The sequence below is a fragment of the Saimiri boliviensis genome, chromosome 1, assembly GCF_048565385.1.
Source record: "Saimiri boliviensis isolate mSaiBol1 chromosome 1, mSaiBol1.pri, whole genome shotgun sequence".
Classification (NCBI taxonomy): domain Eukaryota; kingdom Metazoa; phylum Chordata; class Mammalia; order Primates; family Cebidae; genus Saimiri; species Saimiri boliviensis.
In genome coordinates, this window is record NC_133449.1 from 220813647 (window position 1) to 220838531 (window position 24885).

At 37.1% G+C, this 24885-nt stretch overlaps 1 long non-coding RNA gene across 1 annotated transcript in view; it reads left to right on the top strand.

Annotated features, from left to right (window-relative positions):
• Window positions 1-1837: 1837 nt before the first annotated feature.
• Window positions 1838-24885, top strand: part of LOC141580839 (uncharacterized) — a 74198-nt gene continuing 51150 nt past the window's right edge. Inside the window, exon 1 of the long non-coding RNA XR_012513214.1 lies at window positions 1838-2131. This is a non-coding gene — a long non-coding RNA (uncharacterized LOC141580839). The remainder of the gene's footprint in view (window positions 2132-24885) is intronic.

The following is a 24885-nucleotide window of genomic DNA, read 5'->3' on the forward strand; positions in this document are numbered from 1 at the left end:
GTAACAAACATCTTTGTAAATACATTTTCTTCTGTGGTGGTGTTTTTTTTTTGAGACGGAGTCTTGCTCTGTCACCCAGGCTGGAGTGCAGTGGCATGATCTTGACTCACTACAACCTCTGCCTCCTGGTCAAGTGATTCTCCTGCCTCAGCCTCCCAAGAAGCTGGGATTACAGGTGCCTGCCATCACTCCCAGCTAATTTTTGTATTTTCAGTAGAGACAGGGTTGCACCATATTGGCCAGGCTGGTCTTGAACTCCTGACCCCAGGTGGTCTGCCTGTGTTGGCATCCCAAAGAGTTGGGATTATAGGGCATGAGCCACTGTGTCCAACCTGTGAATAAATTTTCTATATATTTAAATTAATTTTCTCCAGAAAGACTCCTACAAAGAAAAATAAATTCCAAATCCCTTATCAGTTGGGGGTAATTTCAGCTGTGACAATAACTCTTAACTGAAAAAGCATAAACATTAAGAAATCTATTATAGCATATAAAAAGAAAACCAAAGTTAGATTCATGGTTGCTTCATTCACTGATAATAATGGTGCAATCAGGAATCCCTTTGTTCTTCTTTAAGCTCTTTCATTCTCAGGATTTTGGTTTTGGTTGCAAGCTTAGACCTTCATTGCTGTAATATGGTTACTGTGGTTTTAGGTATTATGCCATTACCCAAATGCCACCAGGAGAGATGAGGGCAAGACACCAGATACTAACTACCATGGTGAGGGCTTCGGATTTTCTTTCTGCTTGATAAACTTCCTTTAGCCATTCTTATAGAGCAGTTCTGCTAGTGAAAAATTCTTCATTTTCCTTACTCTGAGAATGCCTTTATTTCATCTTCATGAAGAAAACTTTAGCTAGTTATAGAATTATGGATTGATACTTCTTTTATTTCCTCATGAAAAAAAAATTTGTGCCATTTCCCCATGGTTTCTAATGAGAAATGCTTTGTTATTCTAAGAATTTTTCTAGTAAAAAGGAACATTTTTCTTTGACTGCCTTTAAGATTTTTTCTTAGTGTTTAGTTTTCAAAAATCTGATTATAATGTATTTGAGCCTGGGTTTTTAAAAATTTTATTGTGTTAGAGATTTGCTCAATTTCTTGAATCTGCAGTTTATGTCTCTTGTTAAATTTAGGAGGATTTTAACCATTATTTCTACAAATATTTTTTCAGCTCTGTACTCTTTCTTCTCTCCTTCTGGAAATCAGATGGCACAAACATTCTATTTTTTGTTATCATTCAGTAGGTTTTTGAGGCTCTGTTCATTTTTTGAAAAATCTTTTTTTCCCTGTTTTCAGATTGAATAATTTTTATCAATGTATTTTCAAATTCACCAATTTTTAACTCTGTCATATTCATTTTGCTCTTCAGTCAATTAGGCAAGTATTCAATTTCATTCTCAGTATTTTTCAGTTCTAAAATTTCCATGTAGGTCTTCCTGATATCTTCTGTTTCTTTGCTGAGACTGTGTGTTTCTTCGTTTGTTTCAAGAGAATTCAAAAACACTCATTGAAACATTTTAAGACGGCTTCTTCAAAATCCTTGTCAGATAATTTCAACATCTGTGTTTTCTCAGTGTAGGTGTCTTTTGATTGCTTTTTCTCATTCAAATTGAGATTTTCATGGTTTTTGCCATAATGGGTAATTTTATATTGTATCCTGAACATTATGAATACTAAGTATAAGACTCTGGTTTCTATTTAAATCTTCTGTTTTAGCAAGAATTCAACCTTTTTATATGAAGAATATACTTCCTAGCCTACTTTTGTGGGCTGTGATTCAAATGCAATTTAGATTTTAAAGCCTTTGCAGTGTTATTCCGGTCTGCCCCAGTTGTGTGCTTCCCAGAGACTAACTTGAATTCTGGGCAGTGTTTCAGAAGAGTGTTCAATTTTCAAACCTTTTGCTATGTTGTTTTTGGGGTTGCATCATAGGCTTCTGAGAAGTCTTCCCAAGATTTCAATAGCTCCTTTCTTTCTTTGGAAGGAGGAGTAACACCGCTTCATTATTGTATGGCAGAGATAGAAGATAAGGCTCTGCCCACAGTCTCCAGGCTGCAGCAACTGGTGAGAAAGGAAAGGTGTATGGCTGTGTTGCTTTTCTCTTGCTGTTCACCTGGAATAGGGCAGGTATGGTTGAAATGTTTATGTCCTCCTGCTGGGCTTCCTTTTTCCTCCATCCTTTGGATAGGGCTTTTTGTCCTTTTGGGATTTGTGTATGTGTGTGCATGCATGTGTGTGTATGTTCTTGCTGGTGTTTTAGGTTGTATATCCTTTCCAAGACTAGGATTTACAGGAGGCAAACAAAACAGAAAAAAAGAAACTAGGAGATTCATAGCTATGCCATTTTTCAAGTCCTGGGGTCCCTAACCAGTCTGCTTTCTTTTCTCCAGTTTTGTCTTCTTTCACTTATGTTATGAATATTGTCCAGGGCTGGTTTGTTTTGTAAGTAGTGGGAAGAATAGGGTGAATGAAATGTGTTTACTTTATCTTGTTCAAACTGAAAACTCAGGACTTTGGATTCTTTGGGCAATGGGATACATTTGGATGTTTTTGAGTAAGGAAGGGACATCATCCGAGTTACATTTTAGAAGTGATATGCTGCTTGTTGTTTAGGGAACTTGCTGGTGCAGGGGTACATGTGGAGAGGATGGTGCATTGGACTAGAGAGTAATGTGAGGGATTTGCAGAATTTTTACCGAATTTGCTGATAAGAGAAAGAGGAATCAGTTTTTCCAAGTTTTTTGGCTTGAGAAACTCAGGGAATGATTGGATCATTGACTAAGATAGGGAATTCCAGGGCAGAAGCAGAGTTGGGGTTAGACATGGAACTCAAGAATCCAAATTTTAGATGTGTTCAGCTCAAGATGCTTGCTAGGTACCCAAATAGAGATGTTGAGTAGGAGTTGGCCATTCAAGTGAAGAGTTTAGGGGAGAGTCAGGGCTGCTTATATATACATTTGTAAGCCATGAGTCAGAAGATGATACTTAAAACCAAAAGAATGGTTAGATTACTCAGTAGTGAGTGTAAACACAAAGGAGAAAAGGTCTAAAACATTGAGCTCTGTGTCTCCCTAACATAGTATCTGCATTGACACCTCAGTGGAATTTGTTGTAGCTCACTATTTCCTTGTTCTAAAATACCCTTGTCTCCTCATTTCATTGACATCACTTGCTCTCTAGGTTTTTCTCCAGTTTTTTAGGATGTCCCTTCTCCTCTTTATTGGCAGGTCTTCTCTCTGCCTTCCGGTAGTATCCCTTAAAAATTGTTTAATTTGGGGCTGGGTGCAGTGGCTCATGCCTGTAATCCCAGCCCTTTGGGAGGCAGAGGCAGGCAGATCACAGGGTCAGGAGTTCGAGATCAGCCTGGCCAACATGGTGAAACACAGTCTCTACTAAAAATACAAAAATTAGCCGAGTGTGGTGGTATGTGCCAGTTATCTCAGCTACCTGGGAGGCTGATGCAGGAGAATTGCTTGAACCCAGGCGGCAGAGGTTACAGTGAGCCAGGATCATACCACTGCATTCCAGCTTGCGTGACAGAGTAAGACTTCATCTTGGAAAAAAGAAGTTTTATTTTCTTTTGTTTTGCTTTGCTTTTTCTCCTATAGATTGTAGTCTCTAAATGCCATTTTCCACTGGGGCTTACCAAAATGGCTGATTCCAGGTCTGAGGCAGGAAATATATATAATACAAACCAGGTTTATCTTTCATGCTAATAGATAGGAAAGTTACTGATGATCACTTGGGTTATGTCAAAGGGACACAGCGTCTAGCTGGAAAGAACTCTCACTAGACATATTTGGGACAAGTTGAACATCAAAAATAATAATTACAATAGATTAAAATACATCAGGTATATTAAAATCTATGTGTGGATGATAGTACCAAAAAAAGGTCATCTTTCAGGGATGCCAGGAAATTGACTCATTCTGAAAACTGGTAAATAAAAGGGAAGAGTCATATATATTTTGTCTTTTATATAAGAACTGTACCTCTGGGTACTTAAAGATTTAATATGGAAAAATTCTTCTTTGTAGAAAAATTCCAGCTAATAAATGTGGAGGGAATAATACAATAGCACCATTTTACAAACCCTAATGAAATAATGGATTCAGGCAATGATAATAAATGGTTGATTAAAGATCAAGTTGACTATATCTGAATTCACTGACTAATTTAATACCATAAAAAGAAAGACAACAAGATATTATGTGTCTCTTGATAGGCACTAGCCACATGTGGCTATTGAGCATCTGAAATGTGGCTAATCGAACTCATGTGCTATAAGTGTAAAATAAACACTAGATTTTTAAGACTTGATTTGAAAAAAGTGAAACGTCTCATTAATGTTTTAAAATATTGATTAAATGTCAAAATGTTAAAATTTGGATATATTGGGATAAATAAAATATGTAATTAAAATTATTTTCACCCATTTTGTTTTGCCTTTTTAAGATGTCTTTTAGAAAATTTAAAATTACGTACATGGCTTGAAATTATATTTCTGATTTGTTCACAGTGAAATTTTCAGTGGCCAGTACAGAGCCTGACACAATTGTATAAATAAATGAAGTTGCCAATAGTTAAAATTATTTAATTATTTATGTGATTTCATCTGCTAGAAACTCAGCCCCAAACTGAGCAGTGGGGAATGAGAGTGGCGGAAAGTGTATCAGATTATAGCGAGATTTTAGGGAAAAGTAGGGGATATGCACCTGTAGATGTTCTGAAGTGGGAGACTGTAAGACTATAAAAATGCTTGTGTATTGTATTGGTTCATTCTCATACTGCTGTAAAGAACTTCCTGAGACTGGGTACTTTATGAAGAAAAGAGATTTAATTGACTCACAGTACTGCCGACCTAATCAGAAGCATAAATGGGAGGCCTCAGGAATTACAATCATGGATGAAGGTGAAGGGGAAGCAGGCATATCTCACCATGGCAGAGCAGGAGAGAGAGAGAGAGGGAGAGAGAGAGAGAGAGAGAGAGAGAGAGAGAGAGAGAGAGAGAGAGAGAAAGGGGAAATGCCACACACTGTCAAACTATCAGATCTTGCGAGAACACACTCACTATCGCAAGAACAGCAAAGGGGAAATCTGCCCCCGTGATCAAAACAGATAAAAACAGGCTAGGAGATTCATAGCTATGCCATTCTTCACGTCCCACTAGGTTTCTCCATTCACATGTGGGGATTACAATTTAACATGAGATTTGGGCGGGGCACATGAGCCAAATCATATCGTGTACAAACCAGGTCTGTCTCAACTCTCTTTCCCCACCTTCACTTTAGTTTACGTCTCTACCTTTCTTAGGTTTCTCACTTTTTCTTCACATCCTGTAATCTTCTGTGGGTTTTGTTGTTTGTTTGTTTTCTTTTTTATTTTAAAAAATCTGTTGAGCCACTAAGAATAAAGCATATAGCTTGAAATAAAAAGAAGCCTTATAACGAAAAGAGGTCGTGGAATTTTAGGCAATTTTTCTTTACCTATCCCTCTTTGTTTTAGTTTATTCCAGCTGCTGTAAGAAACTATCATGGATGGGGTGGCTTATAAGCAACAGACATTTAGTTCTCACAATTCTAGAGTCTGGGAAATCCTAGATCAAAGTGCCAACAGAGTCCATGTCTGGAGAGCACCCACTTCCTTAATTATAGGCAACCATCTTCTCACTGTGTCCTCACATGGTAGAAGGGGCAGGGGAGCTCTCTGGAGTCTCTTTTTAAGAGCACAACTCCATTTATGAAGACTCTGCCCTCATGACCTAATCATTTCCCAAAGGCCCCACTGTCTAATCACATTGGGAGTTAGGATTTCAACTTAGGAATTTGAGAGGGACACATTCAGTCTATAGCACGCTCCTTACCCTAAATTAAGAGGTTGGCCATTATGTTTTTTCCTGGTGCTTATTTTTGAATTAATGCTGTAATTGGCCAGAGTAGCTTGTGTGTGCATTTAATGACACTACCTAGCTACCTTTTCATACATATGAAATCAAAAGCCTATTAAAAGACTTTAACCTCCAATACTTGAAAACCTCCCTTCGTTTATTGATAATACGAGTAATATATGATATCATGATGGTAGCATTAAACATGTTTTAGGCTGATTAAAAAAATAGATATAAGTAATAATCTCAGGGGCATGGAGGTGGAAGCCACAAAATGGTTTGGGAAAGAAGCCACAAGGTGAGGAATGTGTGGGTGAATCATCTATCACCGAACCTGCACATTCTCACATTCAGTAAATATTAATCCACCTCTATGAGTCTTTCATGGTGTGACTTTATTAATGATTTGAAAAGTTTAGAATTCATAACATAGAATATAGCTTTTCACATATAAATATAAAATCATATTACAACAAATTTTGCAATATCCATTCTTTCAACCTCATTTAGAACTTATAACTTTCCCTTTCCTTTCTTACATGGTAATTCTTCCAAGCTTTGCTGGAAAACCAGCTGGATAATTAGTTGACCCTCAAATGTTGATGAGTATATTACATACTGAGGAAACTAATTTTTATTTTAGCAGGAGTCTTTAAACGCAGTTTTTTTTTGTGAAACAACACATTAATACCAAATTATTATTGGTAAGAGAGGTATTTTTGGACTGCTTTACATTTTGCCCACAATATTTAAAGGCACTGGTGTTCGGACTGTCCCATATTTACTGTCCCAGGCCTGACTTTATCTGATTAGGCCAGGTTCGTATGCAAGAAAACAACTATGTCTGCATAAAGAAAATGGGACTTTGAGTCCAAATGTTATAATGAGTTCTGTCACAGAAACTATGTGTAAGTAGAATATCCTGGTTCTGAGATCTAACAGTCTGGATTTGAATCTGGGGCACGTTACTTACTCTTTGTGTGACATTGGGCAAATTACTTGTGTCTTCTATAAAACTTGTAAAATCTTAACATCTGTCTCAAAAGATCATTGTTGAAATTCAATGAGTTAACACCTATCAAGTGTTTAGGATAGTTCCTGGCCTTTGGTGAGTGTTTAGTATCGGCTATTATTATATGAGAGTTACCAATAGGATATGTATAGATTTCTTATGTGGCTAGTCTCAGGTCTAATTCATTTATTTGTTCCTGCCACATTACAGTCAATTTAGAAGCAGTTTAAAACTTGACTCACATTAGGTATTATTCACACTATAAATGTTGGTTAGACATTTAGTTATAGTTTTCCAAATTATGCTTATGAAATTGAAATATTGGCTAGGGTATCTGGGTTATGATAATATAATGGTATTATAAATGGTTGAAATATACATTTTGGTATGAATTTCCCAGTGAATTTTAGAACTAAGGGTATGAAATCACATTACATGAAAAAAAGCAGCCCTCGATATTTCTGAAATAAAAATGATTATGAATAAATTAAAGTAAAACATTCGTTTTACACAATTATCTTTTTATATGAGTCAAAATATTTAGTATTGTTCCACCTTCTTTAGTTTCTTGCCTCATATGTAGCTGGGTTACTAGATAAGAATTTAATTACATGAGTCAGGACTCTTGGTTTGCCAGAAACCAAAACACAAGTCAAAATGGCTTAATTCAAAGATAAATGATTTATTTATTCATGCAACTCAGAAATCCAAGGGACTGGCTTCAGGTATGGTTGTTGCAATCTTTCAATTCTTTTTTCCTCTATACAGAATTCATACTGAAGTATATTCTCCTCAGGTTATGATTATATTCTCATGCCTAAAAAGTCATCGCTAAAAGTTCTTCTGAAAGTTCACTGAAATGATTTACTTTCAGCAGACTGACTTACCTCACATACCTATCTTTGAAAATTCACTATGGCCAGTGGATGGATTATGCTGATTTCAGTCCTAGGGTGTTTTGTCTTTGGAGTAGGAAAGTGTGAGATGGTGGGGATAGCACAGAGAGGTGTTTTTCCAAGGTAAAATCAGGGCCTTGGTATCAGAAAAGGGAGTACTGGTCAGGCAGACCCAACAGAGTCTTCTCTTACTAGGAGGTGGTAGATCCCTGGCACTTTCTCCATCATTGTTTCCTTCTGCATCCTTAGAAGACATCCTAAATTGGTCATGATTTTTTTTTACAAATCAGCAGACTTACCCTTGCAATCATTTTCAAGATGATACTCCAAGCGTATCTAACCTGTATATGTAAACTTACATTCTCATTGAAATCTGTTTGCCAGACCTAGTTTAGAAAAAGCAATGAATCAAGCTCTAAGTCTTAATATTTGATTTAATGGGCTTGTATTGCTTGCTGCCTTAGGCTGGGTTTCCTAGACAAAGATCCTGAAAGGAAGATTTGCATGCAGTATATTTATTGGGAGTCATCTTGGGAGGCAACTGTCCTTGTCGCAGGGCAATCCCAGATGGAGGGACACACTGTGAGCCCCCAGCAGCCAATACTGCAGGCAGTTGGGATTCTAAGCACAGCTGACTAGTAGAGATGAATGGGACTAGTTACATGGATTTAAGAATAATTATAAATTAAGATCTTTAGTGCTTTAATGAAGATATTATTTACCTCAACAATCAATGACTTTTTATTTTATTTTCTTTTAACCCAATAAATCAATTATATGATTTATAATCAGGCAATTTGAATAGAGATGACTTTGTCAGCAAATCCTCTGAAGTATGTTCCCACAAATGGTAATGTTAGATATTCTGTAGGCACCCATATTCCTTTGAGGAATTAAAAGTTATCAATCTCTTGTGAAAAGGTTGTTTAAGACTGAATAGACAATATGTACAAGTACTGTAATATTGGGGTTCAGGGTGCCCTCAGCTCCCCTGAGAGGATGTTTCTCCAGGTACTTGGCCTCCTGCCCTCTCAAGAATGAGAGAGGGGACCACGGCGCAGTGCACAGGAAATGCCAGACTCAAAAGTGTTTGTAGAAAGTGATTTATTTAAAGGAAGAGAAACAGGAGAAAGAGAGAGAAAGAAACAGCTAACTCTCACACTGAGAGAATCCAGAAAGATGGAATCCAGGAGAGGAAAGCAGCTTCCACCCTGAGTGGAAAGGAATAGAGAGAAAGATGGAATTTAGGAGGGGAAGACAGGCTTCCACGAGAGAGTGTTTGAAGGGGACTCCACGGGAAAATCCAGGATAGAGAAAAACAGCTTCCACGAAGGGAGTGTTCGTGGAAGGGGATTCAAACATGGAGTCCGAAGGGGTGTGAAAGAAGGGGACTTTTAACCTGGTAGGAACCCCCACCTTCTCTAAGACCCCAGGCCAATGAAAGGAGTTCCTTCCGCTAGAGTGATTGACTCTTAGTTTCTTCCTGTGAAATTTAAACATAAACTGTTCAATCTTCCAGACGGAGAGAGATGGGAGGGGGGCATGGTGCTAGGAAGTTCTTGTGCTTAAAACTACACCCCTTTGCTGACCCTGGAAAGAGAACACCTTCCCTCAGTACTACATAATAATAATATTGAAGGCAATCAGAATTACTGGGTTAGAAGGAGAGAATCAGGCATTTTTGATAAGAAAGCAGTAAAATTTTATGCAAGAAAAGATAAGAACAGTAAGAAAGAGGTTAAAAAAAGAAAAGAAAGAATCAAGATAAGTGGGATTGCTAAAGTCTAATTGCGTAGGGGGTGCCATGATACATAGTCAAAAGCTGCTATAGGTGTAACACTAAGTGTTGAACGAGATAAGTAAGTCTCACTATTATCCTAAATCTAAAAGCCAGTTAGGACTTTAGTCATCAAGAGTGATAGCTGCAAGACAGATGAAAATATTTAAAAGATTCTTCCCAAAACATTCCTAATGTGTCTCAAAGCAAGATTTTGTTTGACTAAGGAACAGCAAAACTCATCAGCTCATTACTAACAACAAACACCATTTTGTGTTAACAGAAAATGGCTATAAGTTAAATAGCATTTGTAAATTATAATACAAATAAATGATAGGTTTAAAAACAGAAGCATCCAGGAGCATGGATGACAAGTTTGATAGACTCTGATGGCATAAACAAAATAGTAACTTACAGTAGCATTTAGAGTTATACATTTTAGACTGTTAGGGCTGGAAATGGTCCCAGAGATCAACCAGTTCAACACTGCTGGTTTTTTAGCTGAAGAGAGGGAGAAAACAGGTCTAGAGATGTTAGATGACTTAAGATCACTAGTGGGAAAATCTGGACAAGGAAACTGATCACAGCTTGTCACTGTGCACTGTATAAAAGCAAAAGTGTACGCTACCTTTCCTGTCCTGGAGGAGCCTGAAATCAAGCTTGATCCTTGCCAGACAAACATGTATATTCATCTCAGGTTATGTGTCTCAAAAATTGAAGGAATGGCAAATTTGGAGGTGGGACAGTTATGAAATTATCTGTAGCCTTTTTATAAAAAATAGTTTAATGTATTTTCCTATCAAACTTACAGGAACAGCACAGATGACAGGCAACATTAAAAACATGTACTTGCCTTAGAAACGTTTGGTGAATGGATGGAATCTACTGTATGACAAAAACGCTACAAACACCATTTAGTTGCCATCAGTAAGAAATTTACTTGTTTTTTTAAAAAAATCCAAATATGGCATTGTCCAGAAAAATTTAACATGTTTATTTATAATTATTATAAAGTTGAACCATTGAAACTTGTTCACTGAAACGTTTTCATTTGCATTAATGCTTTGTGTCCCTGAATTTATATTAAAAATTCACATACAAAAATGGAGAAACTGCCAATCCCTGATTTCTGTCCCCTCTTCTTCCACTTGCAGTCATAAATTTAGGTACCTTCTCACCTCATGGGGGGAAAAAAATCTAACATTCAGAACTAATAAGAAGAAGAAGAAGAGAATTTTTTTGAGAATGAAATGTTTCCCATCATCATGGATTCTTAAGCATGTTCTCCACGTTGGCGATGTGTTAGCTGGATGTCTTTTGGCATAATTGTTACACGTTTGGCATGGATAGCACACAGGTGGATGTCTTCAAAAAGGCCAACCAGTTAGGCCTCACTTGCCTCCTGCAAAGCACCAATAGCTGTGCTCTGGAAGCACAGATCTGTTTTAAAATCCTGAGCAATTTCTTGCAGCAGGCTGGAAGGGAAGTTTGCGAATCAGAAGTTCAGTGAACTTCTGCTAAAGTCTAATTTCACTGAGTACCTCAGTACCAAGCCTGTTAACAATGAGGTTTATTCACCCATCCAATAGAGAGCTCACTCTCACGAATGGCTTTTGTAGTCAGTTGCTTCCCGGGTGCTTTACCACCTTACCACCAGTGGATTTGCTTGCAGTTCGCTTTGTAGGAGCCACAGTACAAAGACCTCCTTACCTAACACCCTTTTCGACTGGAGCTCCGCGAAGCGAGAGGCGGGGCTGACATTAGAAGGTGATGGTGGCGCTGTGGCGGCATTTGTAGTCTCTTAAGGTAAAAAGTGTTCTTTATAAACTCTCTTTCTGAACTGGGCACAGGAATAAAATTTGATTACCTGCAAAGTATTGGGAATTGATGGATATACATGGAATTTTGAATGTTTAAATATTTTTTTCCTTTCTTTCTGGATTCTTAGAACTCAGCATTCACCCAAAACCAGTCTCCCAAATTGGAATTTTCAAGAAATTCCAATTTCAATCTCTTGCTTGAGAAACATAGTGCCTTCAAGCTATCTTAATGCTTGTTCATGGTCAGTGAATTCTTAAAGTGGGAATGTGGGAGGAAGGATCATCTAAAAATATACCTGAGGAAAGAGAAGAGGTCTTTGATTTGTGAAAGAAAAAAGTCAGTAATTTATTTGAAGTGTTTGCATATAAGAATATTTTAGGTGCTTTGAAAATCAATTTTTTAAAGTTTGTTCATTCATTTATTTATAAACATTTAATAAGGAAAACATTTTTCTAGATATCAAGAACACAGCAGTGAACCAAATAGACATCGGTATCTTCCCTTGGTAAGCTTATATTCTAGTTGGGATGAGAGACACAATAAACAAATAAAGAAGTTATACATATAGTATGTTGAATGGTAACAAGTGCTATGTAATGAAGGGGATCAGGGCTTTGGAGGAGGGATTGCTATTTTAAATCTTGCATGAGAGGAATCTTTGCTGAGATGATGACATTTAAAGAAAATTAAAAGAGGTAGGGAAGCAAGCTGTGTAGCTCTCTGGGAGAGACAGCATCCTTGGAAGAAGAGTACTGCTGGCAGAGGAAACAGCATGTTCAAAGCTCCAAACAGAGCATGCTTAAAGTGTTTGAAGGGGCCAGTGTAGGTGGTGCAGAATGAGCAGGAGATAACATCAGAGGAAAATGGAGCATCATGTTCTGCAGGACCTTGAAAGTCATTTAAGGACTCTGGCTTTCACTTTTTTTTTTTTTTTTGGAGACAGAATTTCACTCTTGTCACCCACGCTGGAGTGCAGTGGTGCAATCTCGGCTCACTGCAACCTCTGCCTCCTGGGTTCAAGCGATTTTCCTGCCTCAGCCTCCCGAGTTGGTTTTTACTTTGATTGAGATAGTAAATCATTGGATAGTTTTGAGCTATAAAAATCACTGGAGAGGAATGATGTGGTCTGATCTTTATATGAAAAAGAACACTATGGGCTGTTGTGTTGACAATATCCTGTCCCAGTTTGGGGCAGAATCTGGAGACCAGCTAGGAGGCTACTACAGTAAGAGAGGTAACAGTGGCTTGAAGTCAACTGGTAGCAATTGGGATGGTGAGAAGCTGTCAGAGACCTGGACATATTCTGTAAATAGAGCTGACCTGTTTTGTTAATGGATTAGATGAGAGAAGTGAGAAAGGGAGAGGAGCCCAAGATAGTTCTAAGATTTTTGTCTTGAACAGTTATGAGATTGGAGTTACTACTTGCTGAGATGGGGGCTGGGAGAAGCAGTTTGAGAAGGTGGAAGGCTAGAAATTTGGTTTCCAAATTTGTTTTCACTTTGTCCTGAACTCAACAATGCTGAAAACCAAATTTCTCTTGTCTTGCTTTGCAATTAAAAGTAATTGAGAAAACCGCACTTACTTTTTCACCAACCTACCTAATATTTGTTGTTAGTGTGGCTTGTGATTTGCTGTGTGTGTGACTATGTGGAAAAACAGCAATCTTAACAACTTGAAATAAATTAACTTCATATCATTTTGACCAAAACACCTGTCAGAGGCTTTTATTTATTTATTCTTTTCCATTTGATTTTTAAATGGATATTTACACTGGATATAAAATTCTGAGTTGACAGAATTCCTCCAACACCCATCTGCCATGCTTATCAGTATTGTAAAGACATTTTCATTGTAAAAGCTTTTATTTATTTATATTTTAATCTGTAGAGTGTAATAAAAGATTTGGGAAACATTTCTTTACAATATTTAGTATTTACATTTAAATGAAAAGATTTATAATATATGCAAATCAAGGTCTTTAAAAAGACTCAGAATGCGAGGAAAAAATTTAAAATGTACAGTTATTAATGGTAAGATAGAAATAATAGAATAAGTTAAATGTCAAAGGGTTTAATGATAGATTAATTTTTATTGTATGATTTCAAAGTAAATCCCATATAGTATATCTTTCCACTCATAAATGCTTCTGTGAAAATGTTTATGTCTGAAGAACATGTTTTATTCACTTATTTATCTAGCTACACTTTTTAGATACTATCCGTGTACTACCACTTAGAAGGTTTTGTCTGTCTACAATGTAGGTATAAGAGATTCTTAAAGCAACACTTAAGAATTGCTCTAAGTCAGGGGTTCCCAATTCCTAGGACACAGACTGGTATACCCACCCCTCTCCACCTTCCCTGCCCCAGTCACCATCTGTGGAAAAATTGTCTACTATGAAACAAGTTTCTGGTGCCAAAAAGGTTGGGGACCACTGCTCTAAGTGACAACAATAAAGTTAAATAAAAATTCTTCAGTGAGGTTACACTATACATATTAAAATAAAAAGTTTCCTCATTCAGTCTTGTGTGAAGTATTTGAGTTTATGGGAACATTTATGTAAATGTAAGTTATATACATCTTTGAAAAAGTATAGCTTCTGCACAACTAATTGAAATGCAGCTCAGCCTATGTCTGCAAATGAACTGAACTGAGAACTTTCCTGGGAGATTAAAAATATTTTAATATTCTGTTTAAGAAAGCAAGAAATTTTAAGTGATCCAAAGAGAGATTTCTAGATCAGAGATATTTTAAAAATATTTAAGTGGAAGTGAACTTTTAGCTATTATACAACTTTGGAAAATTAAGAGATTACTTAAAAAATATTTTGCCTAATAGATTGATTAATGTGTATTTATCTTTCAGCTGCCTACAGAATTCAATTGCATAGATTATCATCACATTTATAAGACCTATAAGAGAAATTTGTTTTAGTCAAGAATATTCCAAAAGATATTGAAAGAAGGGCATAGATTTCAGTTATTCTCAGATACTTCAAACTGATCTTTGTGGTACATCAAGGATTTATTTTGGAAAGGATATCATAGGCTTGCAGGTCTAGAAGTGCCCATAAGAGTTCATCTGGTTCATCATGTCAGTCTAAGGATTATTAAAATTGCCAGATGCAAAACCAGTTATAATAGGCTGGTTTTCCAACCTGTGAACTCTAGAGAACTCTTCTAAAGGCAGAATCTCCTTTTCAAAGATATTAAAAATAGGGCTTTTCCTCATTTCACTTTTGCTGAGTCCCCAACAGTGGTGGTATGTTTTAAAGGGTCTCCTCACAATACTTTAAACCCTTAAAAGAGTTTAGAACTTAAACTTCAAATAATCTTCTCTTTGTCAATGTCTTTTGGCGTTCTTCAAATAATAGTCCTTTGTTTAAGAAAATCAGACTTAAACTTGTGCATTAAGTGATTAAAGTAAAAGCTCATTATTATGTTTTCCCTGTTACTTCACCTCTGATCTTTCAACTATGACCTCTGCTTTTGATCCATTTCCAAAGTGTTAAAATAGAACCATTATAAAGAACTAGTCTTTATAGTAGCACCATCACCAACATGTCCTTTGGCTATTTCCAATTATTCAGGCCTTGTTCTTCAGTTTTGAGACTACCTATAATTTTTTTGGTTCACTTCATGTCAGTGATTTCTCAACTTTCTCTCTCAAGGGACTCTTTCAGCATCTAATTACTTTGAATGTTAAAATCATTAAAACATTCAAAACATTCTGATTTTTACAGCTATACTTAGAAAATAAGCAAAAAAATAAAAGAGAAAACTGTGTAGAGGATAAGTGATTATTTCTAAAATATTCTTGAATATTGTTGCAATGTCAGCAGTCACAAATAAGTATATAAATGTATGTAAAATACTACAATGAATTAAAAATATCACACATGTTAAAATCTCAATGATTTTTAAAAGCATCCTCATTAGTCACTCTTGGGAACAAAGTTATTGTTCTGAAAACTGATCAAAAAAGGCAAAGAATTTTTAAAAATATATTTCTTAAATTAGAGAAATTTAAAAATGCCCTCTGTCAGTTTCCACCAAATACCAAAAATAAATTCCGTTTTCTTCATCTTTAGCATTCCACATGTGTTTTATATATGCCACAATTGTACTGTGCTGGGGCCCCAGGGTCTTATAAAATCAATTTTGGAACATTTAGGGACTTATTAAGAAACATTCTTATTAGTAATGTATTTCAATAAAACATTAGTGGTGCTACTTTTAAACAGAAAAAAAAGAAATGGTTTTCCTTAAAGGATATGTATCCATGGATTAAAAAAAAAGTAGGGCCAAATGTGGGAGAGTAAAGATTACACTGGTGTTTTCTTCCAGTGCTCACTAGACTCTTGAAAGGTAGTTTTCATTCCTTGAAGCCTAGTACCATCTCAAAATATCTCAAAATTTTCTTAGCGTCTTGAGGAGGAATGCATTTTAGCTTAAATTTGTAACAAATTCTAAGACATTAAATTACCAGGAGCTTTGGACTATGCACTCCATGGCATCATGGCATTTCTATACATTTTTTTTTTCTTTGTAGACGGGTAATGTTGCCGTGTCCTACTCCAAATCAAATCTACATTATGATGAATCCTGATGCAAGACATGTCTCTGTCTTAATCCACTCAGCTGCCTATACTTCCTCTTACTGTTCTCCTTGCTGGTTTTAGCTCTTATCTCAGTAGGAATTCTGTGGTAAACATCTTGCAGAACACATTTCTTCTTTAAAAAGAAAAAGACAAGCTCCTACTCTATTTTTCCCTGTCCTTGACTGTAAACACATTCACTTACATTCAACCAGCATATTCATTTAAAATATTTATGTCTGCAAACCTTCAGATGCAGCTAAAATACTGCTGTCTTCAAGGAGTCATCATCTAACTCCTTAGGTAGAGTTAGCTGCTCCATTCTCTTGTACAATCATGGAACTTGGTTTATAACTTTATTGCAGCATTTACTGTGCTCTTTAGTCACTTATTCACCTTATGGTGTACATCTCATTGGATGTGAGCTCTTCAAGAGCAGAGGTCATGTCTTATTTATCTTTTTCTGTAGCATAATTCTAACCCTTGGTAAATATTCAATAAACATTTGTTGAAGGAATGAAAGAATTAATGGATGGATAAATAAATAAATAAATGGCCTTGTATCCTTTGGTTGCCAAATAATTTCTTACTTATTGTCATGGCATTTTTGTTTGCTTGTTTTTATGGGTACTATGCTTTTACATTTATTAAGTAGAAACTGGTTTTTAGTCTAAATAAGTAGCCCATACTATGCATTTACATTTATTAAGTAGAAATTGGTTTTTAGTCTAAATAAGTAGCCCTAGTTCTTTTGTTGTTGTTGTTGTTGTTGTTGTTATACTTTAAGTTCTGGGGTACATGTGCAGAACGTGCAGGTTTGTTACACAGGTATATATGTGACTTGGTGGTTTGCTGCATTCACCAACCCATCATCTATGTTAGATATTTCTCTTAATGCTATCCCTCCTCGCCGGCCCCCACCCGCCACAGGCCCCAGAGTGTGATCGTTCCCTCCTTGTGGCCCTGTGTTCTCATTGTTCAACTTCCCCTTATGAGTGAGAACATGTGGTGTTTGGTTTTCTGTTCTTGTGTTAGTTTGCTGAGAATGACGGTTCCCAGCTTCATACATGTCCCTGCAAAGGACATGAAGTCATCTTTTTCTCATGGCTGCATAGTATTCCACAAGTAGCCCTCGTTCTTAATTTCCCTTTAAATTCTGCTTGAGTAACCTGTGCTTTACTAAAGCACTGTAGGAACATAATTTTATGTTTGTTTACACTAGAAAATTCTGACTGAATTGCTACAAAAAGGCAAAAATTAGGGTTGGTCAAGGAAATCACTGAATCATTGGGTATGTTTTATTAGAGTTTGCCATCCATACAAACATTTGATTTCTAGTTTACTTGCAGTAGTTTTTTCCCTCTCTTAGTAGATGTCTTGTGATCAGAAGGAAAGCAGCAATCTCTTAAGTAATATAAATGTGGAAATATTTTCCACCAACTTGATAGTTGGGGAGTCTGGGGCCAAATGGTGGTACTTACTTTTTGACAACTTCAACTCTACTCTGCCTCTCCTTTCCTACTGTCCTGGCCAGGCTTTCTCTAGCCCTCCTTTCCCCTTTCACTTCAAAGGATCTCATTTTGGTTTAGTGGATGGTGTGGGTTAGGAGATCTGGCTTTGTGAGTCATAGTTTCCTCATCTTTAAAGAGGGTTAGTAGATCCAGATGCTTATGAAGATCTATTACATAATGCACAAGAAAATTCTCTTAAGGATTACTATTTTAAATTTATTAGAGGCATCACCTGTAGAATCAAAATTCAGTAACTTCTATTTGTGTCTTTGTGTGTCCTTATAATAGTAACTAAGTGATGTAATAATCTGGTCTTGTCATAATAAGGATGTGTTTAGGTCATGCTCTTGGGGCATTTTAGCAATAGTCACTTGAAGAGGGTATCTCTTTCTCTGTTGTCTAACCCTGAAGAGCCAGGCTTACTGGCATGCAGAACAGTGGAATGAGAATGACTGTGGAGCAGGGAAGGACAGTCAGTTGAGGGCATGTGGAAACACAGGTAGAAAGCCACAGCATACACCTACACCCTAAGATGGCCCTATGATCAAAGTACCATGGCAGTCATTCGACGGTTTTCTTTTAAACAAAATTAATGTATACAGATTAAAATGGAAATTTATGTTGTAAAACTGAGCCATTTACAAAGTTTAAATTATTAGATTAGAAAAACACCTCAAATTAATAGAAGCTTTGTTAATAGAATTCCAGACCTTACAATTGAAAGGAGATGCCTTCAGCTGTAAGTAGGTAAATTGAAAGTAGGTTACCTTTCAAGACTATTCATGGAAAGCCAAGAGTGAAATCTAATATTCTAAGTGGGTTACCTACCAGAGTGCATACTGTGCTGTCTTCACTTTTAGGTGAGAAACTATATGATTAAAGAAAGATGTTAAAGAGATCCATGCCACACACACGCACACACTCACTGCACACACATGTACTCACATATATGACATTTCTTAAAAAATGGGAATAACTGAAATTTGTGAGAAACCATATGATTAAAGAAAGTCGTTAAAGAGACCCCTGACACACACCTGTGTACATGTATGTACTCACATATATAAGGCACTTGTTAAAAGATGGGAATGATTGAAATTTTATGTTAATTAAGCTCAACTTTCATGTTCTTCCAGACGATCTTAATTATTTATGTACTATAAAATTCATAATATTTCTATTGTTAACTTTCAAACAAATGTTTTGGAAAAAGTTCATTTGGGGTGATTGCAGAATATCATGGAAAATATATTCCTTAAACTTCAGTACACCAGACATTTCAAGACAGGTGAAAAATAAGTGATAAGACTGATAAAAACAAATAGAGAAGCAGAGAACCCTGATCCTTAATCTTTGCTATTTTGTCAAGAAACTGTCTTTATCTTTAGAAATGTCCTCTGGGCTAGTTCATGAATGTGGTACGCATTATATTTTCCAACACATTTATTTAGCTTTACACTCCTCAAAAATGAGTACTATATAAAGAATATTAGAAATACATGGTTTGAATAAATTAAAAGGAAGTGGAAAATGGGAAGAATCACTTAAATAAATCTCCTGCCTCCTAGGTGAGGTGGGGGAAAATTCGCTTATTCCAGTGTCATTCTTTAATGTTATGGCATTGCAGTTCATTGTCTTGTGAGTCATTTTGCTTCTAGACTCTAACTCTTGAGTGATGAATGATCAGTTATTATTTATCAGTTTATTTGCCACTTTTTATCCTTAGCATTTTGCTTAATGCATGGTAGATGCTCCATTAATGAATTTTAAATGAATGAATTAATAAATAATCTTGTATATATTTATACCAATTTTATGCACATTGTGTCAGTTTTTCTTACCTCACTTTGTATGTGTGATTATCATCCCACTTTTGAAATGGTGAAATTAATTTTGTGGTTTTTTCAGGGTATCCTGGTCTGACATGGGAGTTCTGACTATGATCACTTCAGATTAAGCCCAGAGTAGATTATTGTTTAGTCGCAGAGGAGGCAGACACATCTGCTGGTGGCCATTTTGGCCCCTTTCCCTCCCTCCCTCCTTGAAATCCTGTCCCTTGCCTCCCATGAGCTCTCTGATCTCACCTTCTACCAGTATCCCTCTTGCTCACTCCACTCCAGCTCCACTGGCCTCCCAGCTGTTCTTAAAACACTCCAAGTATGCTCTGTATTAAGGCTTATGTAAGTTCCTTATATGGATGGGCAGGAGACAGATCATAGAGGGCTTCTGAATGCCATACCATACCAAGGAGTTTGAATTGGTGGTGTGCAGTCCATTGAAGGGTTTTATGCAGGAGAATGGCAGAAACAGATTGATTGTATTTACATTTTAGCAATGTCACCGTGACTGTGATGTAGATGCTAGGAAGACTCGTGGAGAAAGTAAAAGACTGTTGAAATGGTCCAGGTAGGAGATGATGACAGCCAGAACTAAGGCAAAATCAGTGGGAAGTCAAAGGAAGGGACAGTGACATATTAACTAGGTGGAAGGCTCTAGAAGTTTTAAAGTGGAAGTTTGGGCTTTTAATATTATTATTATTCTAATGAGTATGTGAGTCTTTATTCTATTTATCCAAACAGGTAAACAGGAGGAAGACATTCTATTGCATTGAAGTGACTATAAAACTTCAGTAAGCAAAAACCCACTAAGTCATTGAATGCATAGGCCTGGATCTGTAGATTTTGGGAGTCGTTAACCCATAAAGGTAGTTGAAGCCATGGATGTAGGATGAGAAGTAGGCTGCCGAAGGAAGAACCCTACAAAATCACATGTTGGGAGTAAAAAGAGAAAAGATAAACATGGTTAGAAAAAGAGATAGCACAATCGAAGGTGAAGAAGGAGAACCAGAGGAAATGGGTCTGTGAAAGCGAAGGGAGGAGGGAATGTCAAGGGCTCAACATGTAGCCTTATTGTATCATTTGAAGTTGGGCAGCATGATGCCTCCCGCTTTTGTTCTTTTGGCTTAGGATTGTTCTTGGCTAGGAAAGCAGCTGCTGGATTTGACTTGTGGGAGTTCACCGGGGCTTTCAGGGAGAGTAGCATTGCTCTACTTACCCAAGTAAGGAAGTTCTCAAGTCTTGCCTCAGTGACCTTGGGCTCTTTGAGGGAGTAAAAGAACCCAGAGTGACTTGCTCAGGATCACACAGCTGATTTGTGACAGACTTGAGCTGAAATCCCCTCTGCGTTTCTTGTTTTATTCTTTGCCTGAGGACTAAGTTGTTAGATATTTGAAAGGATTCATACACCAGGCCTAATAGATTTAGTAATAGGGCATGTCCTTGTTTCCTTTCTTCCTCACTCCCACTCTGACCCTACCACATTTAATTCACCTGTAAATTCTGTTGACCATTCCTCCAAAAAATATGTCCTTTCTAATCAGTTAACTCTCTCTACTTCCACCACCGCAACTCAATTTTCTCTTGCCCATATTATTGCAGTAGCCTCCTGACTTGTCTCAATGCTTCCACGATGCCCCTTGTATTGTCCATCTTCTCTTCCATGATTAGATCATGTCACTATCTTGCTTAAACATTCTACAGGATTTCCCATAACATGCAGAATGAAACCAAACTCTTTAAATGTCCTACAGGGTCCCAGGTACTGTAACTGTTGCCCACATTTTGGACTGTACCACTTTCCACTCTCTGCCTCATTATTGTTCCCTTCTTTCGCTTTCTTTCCTTCCTTCCTTCTTTTCTTTCCCTTTATCTCTCTCTCTCTCTCTCTCTCTCTCTCTCTCTCTCTCTCTTTCTTTCTTTCTTTCTTTCTTTCGGATGGAGTCTCGCTCTGTTGCCCAGGCTGGAGTGCAGTAACGTGACCTTGGCTCACTACAATCTCCACTTTCCAGGTCTAAGCGATTCTCCTGCCTCAGCCTCCTAAGCAGCTGGGATTACAGGTGCACCCTACCATGCCCACTAGTTTTTCTATTAGTTGGGATAGGGTTTCACGATGTTGGTCAGGCTGGTCTCAAACTCCTGACCTGGGGATCCGCCCTCCGTGGCCTCCCAAAGTGCTGGGATTACAGGTGTGAGCCACCGTGCCTGGCCTTTCTTTCTATTTCTTAAACAAGGCAGTGCAGTGCATTTCTGCCTCATGGCCTTTGCACTTCTGTGTCCTCTACCTGAGTCCTCTTTCCCCAGATTTTCGTTTGGCTGCTTTTTTTCCTCATTCAGCTCTCAGATTAAATGCTATCACTGTAGAGAGGTCTTCCTCTCCATCCTAATCCATTCGGTCTTATTACCACAAAATCTGTAGCACTTCTTACCACTTTTTGAAATTACATTGCATATTTGTTTGTTTTTATTTTTATTTTTACTTTATTTTTTTCCTTCAACTTTTATTTTAAGTTTAGGGTTACATGTGCCAGGTATGCAGGTTTGTTATATATGTAAATGTGTGCCATGTTGGTTTGCTGCAGAGATCATCCTATCACTTAGGTATTAAGCCCAGCAATTCTCCAATAGCTATTCTTCCTGATGCTCTTCATCTCCCAAACCCCCTCCAAGAGGCCCCAGTGTGTATTTTTCCCCGTCATGTTTCCATGTGTCTTCATCATTCAGCTACCACTTATAAGTGAGAACATGCAGTGTTTGATTTTCTGTTTCTGTGTTAGTTTGCTGAGGATAATGGCTTCCAACTCCAACTATGTTCCTACAAAGGACATGATCTCATTTCTTTTAATGCATGTATAGTATTCCACTATATATATATATATATATATATATATATATATATATATATATATATATAACATTTTCTTTATCCAGTCTATAATTGATGAGCATTTAGGTTGATTCCATGTCTTCACTATTGTGAATAGTGCTGCAATGAACACACACGTGCACTTATCTTTATAATAGAATGATTTATTTGCCTTTGGGTATATACCTAGTAATGGGATGGCTCGGTCAAATGATATTTCTGCCTTTAGGTCTTTGAGGAATCATCACACTATCTTCCACAGAACTAATTTATGCTTCTACCAACAGTGTAAAAGCATTCCTTTTTCTTTGCAACCTTGTCAGCATCTGTAGCTTTTTGGCTTTTTAGTAATAGCCATTCTGACTGGCCTGAGATGGTATCTCATTGTGGTTTTGATTTTCATTTCTCTAATGATCAGTGATGTCGAGCCTTTTTTTCTTATGTTTGTTGGCTGCATGTATGTCTTCTTTTGAGAAGTGTCCACTCCTATCCTTTGCCCACTTTTTAATGGGGTTATTTGTTTTTCTCTGACAAATTTAAGTTCCTTGTACATTATGGATACTAGACATCTAATAGATGTCTATTACGTAGACATCTCCATGTTTGTCAGATGGATAGATTGCAAAAATTTTCTCTCATTCTATAGGTTGTCTGTTCACTCTGATGATAGTTTCTTTTGCTATGCAGTTCTTTAGTTTAATTAGATCCCATTTGTCAATTTTTGGTTTTGTTGCAATTACTTTTGACATTGTCAGCATAAAATCTTTGCCCATGCCTGTGTCCTGAATACCACTGCCTAGATTTTCTTCTAGGGTGTTTTTTTTTGGTTTGTTTGTTTTTGTTTTTTTGTTTTTTTGTTTTTTTTGTTTTTTTGAGATGGAGTTTTGCTCTTGTTACCCAGGCTGGAGTGCAATGGCGCAATCTCGGCTCACCACAACCTCCGCCTCCTGGGTTCAGGCAATTCTCCTGCCTCAGCCTCCTGAGTAGCTGGGATTACAGGCACACGCCACCATGCCCAGCTAATGTTTTGTATTTTTAGTAGGGATGGGGTTTCACCATGTTGACCAGGATGGTCTCGATCTCTTGACCTCGTGATCCACCCGCCTCAGCCTCCCAAAGTGCTGGGATTACAGGCTTGAGCCACCGCAGCCGGCTCTTCTAGGGTTTTTATAGTTTTGGGTTTTACATTTTAAGTCTTTAATCCACCTCGAGTTAATTTTTGTATAAGGTGTAAGGTAGGGGTCCAGTTTCAATTTTCTTCATATGGCTAGCCAGTTTTTCCAACCCCATTTATTAAATTGGAAATCTGTTCCCCATTGCTTGTTTTTGTCAGGTTTGTTGAAGATCAGATGTTTTCAGGTGTGTGGTCTTATTTCTGAGTTTTCTATTGTCTTCCACTGGTCTGTGTGTCTGTTCTTACTGTTTTGGTTATTGTAGGCTTGTAACATAGTTTGAAGTTGGGTAGCATGATGGCTCCAGCTTTATTCTTTTTCTTAGAATGGTTCTTGATTATTCATGCTATTTTTTGGTCCCATATGAATTTTAAAGTAGTTTTTTTCCAAATCAGTGAAGAATGTCATTGGTAGTTTAACGGGAATAGTATTGAATCTATAAACTACTTTGGGAGGTATGGCTATTTTCATGGTATTGATTCTTCCTATCTATGAGCATGGAATGTAGTTTCATTCATGTCTCCTCTGATTTATTTGAGCAGTGATTTGTAGTTTTTCTTGAGGAGCTCCTTCACTTTCTTTGTTGGTTGTATTCCTAGATATTTTATTATTTGTGCAGCAATTGTGAATAGAAGTTTATTCATGATTTGGCTCTCTGCTTGCCTGTTGTTGGCGTACAGGAATGCTAGCGGTTTTTGCACATTGACTTTGTATCCTGAGACTTTTCTGAAGTTGCTTATCAACTTAAGAAGCTTTTGGGCTGAGATGATGAGGTTTTCTAGATATAGGATAATGTCATCTGCAAACAAAGATAATTTGACTTCCTCTCTCCCTATTGAAATCCCTTTATTTCCATCTCTTGCCTGATTGCCCTGGCCAGAACTTCCAATACTATGTTGAACAGAAGCGTTGACAGAGGGCATCCTTGTCTTGTGCTGTTTTTCAAGGGGAATGCTTTCAGCTTTCTCCTGTTCAGTATGATATTGGTTTGGGTTTGTCATACATGGCTGTTACTATTTTGTGGTACGTTTCTTCGATACCTAGTTTATTGAGTTTTTAACATGAAGGAATGTTGAATTTTATCAAAGTCCTTTCTTGTGTCTATTGAGATAATCATGTGGTTTTTGTCTTTAGTTCTGTTTATGTGATGAATCACATTTAATTGCATTTATTGATTTGCTTATGTTCAACCAACCTTGCATCCCAGGGATGAAGCCAACTTGATTGTGGTGGGTAAGCTTTTTGAGGTGCTGCTGGGTTCAGTTTGCCAACATTTTATTGAGGATTTTTACACTGGCATTCATCAAGGATATTGACTTGAAGTTTTCTTTTGTTTTTGTATCTTTGTCAGGTTTTGCTGTCAGAATGATGCTGGCCTCTTAGAATGAGTTAGGTAGGAGTCTTTCCTTTTCAATTTTTTAGACTACTTTCAGTGGAAATGGTACCAGCTCTTATTTGTACCTGTGGTAGAATTCAACTGTGAATACGTCTGGTCTTGGACTTTTTT